The 2,377-nt window shown below is 28.9% G+C and overlaps 1 protein-coding gene across 1 annotated transcript in view; it reads right to left on the bottom strand.

Annotated features, from left to right (window-relative positions):
* Positions 1-476: 476 nt before the first annotated feature.
* The window catches only part of CD163 (CD163 molecule), a 25,307-nt gene continuing 23,406 nt past the window's right edge, over positions 477-2,377 (bottom strand). The window contains exon 17 of the mRNA XM_011365790.2: positions 477-665. The gene's annotated coding sequence lies outside the window, so the exon portion shown is untranslated. The remainder of the gene's footprint in view (positions 666-2,377) is intronic.

Below are 2,377 nucleotides of genomic sequence, written 5' to 3'. Positions count from 1 at the left end.
AAATAACCATTATAATAGATATATTTATGTAGAAAACTCATAATTTATGCATTTATTTCAGTTTCAGTTATACTGTCCTAAGGAGTGAGGAAGTGAGCCATGGAGTCTTTGTTCCTTTACCAGTTGTTGCTGAGCATTTTTTGTCAATGACCAGAATTACAACGACAAAAAGCAATTAGAGAATCAGTGAGAGTCATGCCTTGTAGAGATAACCATATGTTATTAACAAACTCTTCGATAATCACTAATTTTCTCTTTCTTAAAAAATAAACTAAAGGAAAAATAAATTTGTTTTGATTTGGTAACAAGAAAATTGCTATTTAAACCAAACTAGGAAAATGTGTATTATATGCAAATGCAGATTGTCAGATGAAAAAATATCACATTATAGTTCTGAAACTCTAAAAAGGTCAGAAAGCCCAATCAGAAATTCATAAAATCAAGAACAGGAAGTTAAGAAAAATTCATATCAGCAATATTCATTTTTATTTAATCACCCTGAAAGTCTTATATACAACTTTTAGTAGTCACATTCATCAATTTTTTATAAATTCAGCAGCAGTCTTTGGAATACTAGGAGAAAAAGCACTGCATTGTGATCTTCAGTAAAGAGGTGAAATCTTGCTCCATTCAATAGTCCAGGTCTTCTTCAAGGTGTCGTAAGGCTGAATTAAAGCCATAAATAGAAAAACCGTTATTTTCTTCTTCTAGCGCACATACATAAAATTGCATTATAATGTAAGCTAATGTATTCCATTATCACACACATACACATACCACTCTTGCATATATATTAAAAAATACACTATTTTCCTCAATAGAAAAACTGAATACAAGGTCTTTCAGACTTCAGTGTATATAAAAATTATTTCTATTCTATAGATCTACAGTAATGCCCAGAAATGCTACTTTTAACAGCACCCCCACGTGATTCTGAAGCAGTTATTCAGTAGTGGCTACTCTTTAAGGAAAAAGTAGTTTAAGCATTACTTATTATATCAGAATAATATTCATATGTTTGAGATTATAAATCAAAAGTAATTTATAGTCCTCAGTTTATGATAGTGTTAGAATTTTTAAATGTTTCTTTATACATATACACATATAATTTTATAGATGTAAACATTACATTTAATAATATTCAATAACATAAGCACCTTAATGAAATGACATTATTGCATTTTTATGAATGATTTTTCCTTTTTTAACTAGCTGCACCATAATTTTCCAGCTACTACCTCTCTTATTGTCATTTGCTTTGTTTCCAGCTTTTGCCACTACTACCAACACTGCAAAAAACCCTTTATATATGTTCTTACATGCTAGTAGCTTTATTTGTATGGAAAAAATTCTCAGGGGTAGAATTGTTGGGTCAACAGATCTGTGAAGCATTCAAAAAAAAAATTTTAATAGACATTTTCAGGTTGCTTTCTTTAAAGGCTACCACACTTCTCATTTTCCAATAGCAATGTTTGAAATTACATTTTTCTCTGTATTCCCATGAACAATAAATATTAATGTTTTAAAATTTTATTAGTCTGATTTATATAAAGTGATGTATCATCATTAATCATAATTGGAATTGCCCAGACATACTGGTGAATTTGAGCATTTAAAAAGGTCTATTTGTTATTTGAAATTTATTTTGTATGAGTTGTCTTTTCATAGCTTTGCCCAATTATTCATTAGATGTCTTTATCTTAACAATTGATGAAATATATATGTAAAATGTATATACATATTTATCCTTTTTATGCAATATATAAGTTAAAAGCACACTATATGTGTATGTGTATATATATATATGATATTGATGCTTTACATTTATATACTTTTAAGAGTTCTAATTTTTATCTTTGATTCAATCTCTATTTCATATATGTTATGTGTAGTATTTCTATGAAAAAACCTTACTTTTGTTATATATCATTTCTAAATGTGTAGTCCTGCCAAATTTTCTTTAAAAGAACAGAAAATATACCCACTAACTCATTTTACCATATTTTCTTTTTGATGCATGACTTATGACTTATTTCTTGCCCTGTTCATTTTTTTTTGTTGTTGTTATACTCTCCTCATGAAAGCAAATTATAAAATGTAAATCTGATTGTGTCTTTCCCTAGCTTAATCTCCCAAAGCCCAATAGCCTCTAAAATAAAATATAAACATGAAATATAGCAGATAAGATCATTCATTATAGGGCTCTATGCAGCCTTTTCATCTTAGGTTCTCATCATTTTCCCTCTCCCCACATAACCTTTCTATAGTCCCACCTATAGACTGTGAGAAATTTCATTAAACAATCATGTCTTTGTCAGCAGTATCTCTGTTGTATCTTTAGTGCTCAGGACACTGCTTGTCACCGTATTTTCAATAT

This window comes from Pteropus vampyrus, unplaced genomic scaffold, assembly GCF_000151845.1.
Source record: "Pteropus vampyrus isolate Shadow unplaced genomic scaffold, Pvam_2.0 Scaffold116, whole genome shotgun sequence".
Taxonomy (NCBI): Eukaryota; Metazoa; Chordata; class Mammalia; order Chiroptera; family Pteropodidae; genus Pteropus; species Pteropus vampyrus.
The sequence above is the reverse complement of the archived record's forward strand: the minus strand, read 5'-3'. Positions and strand labels throughout refer to the sequence as shown.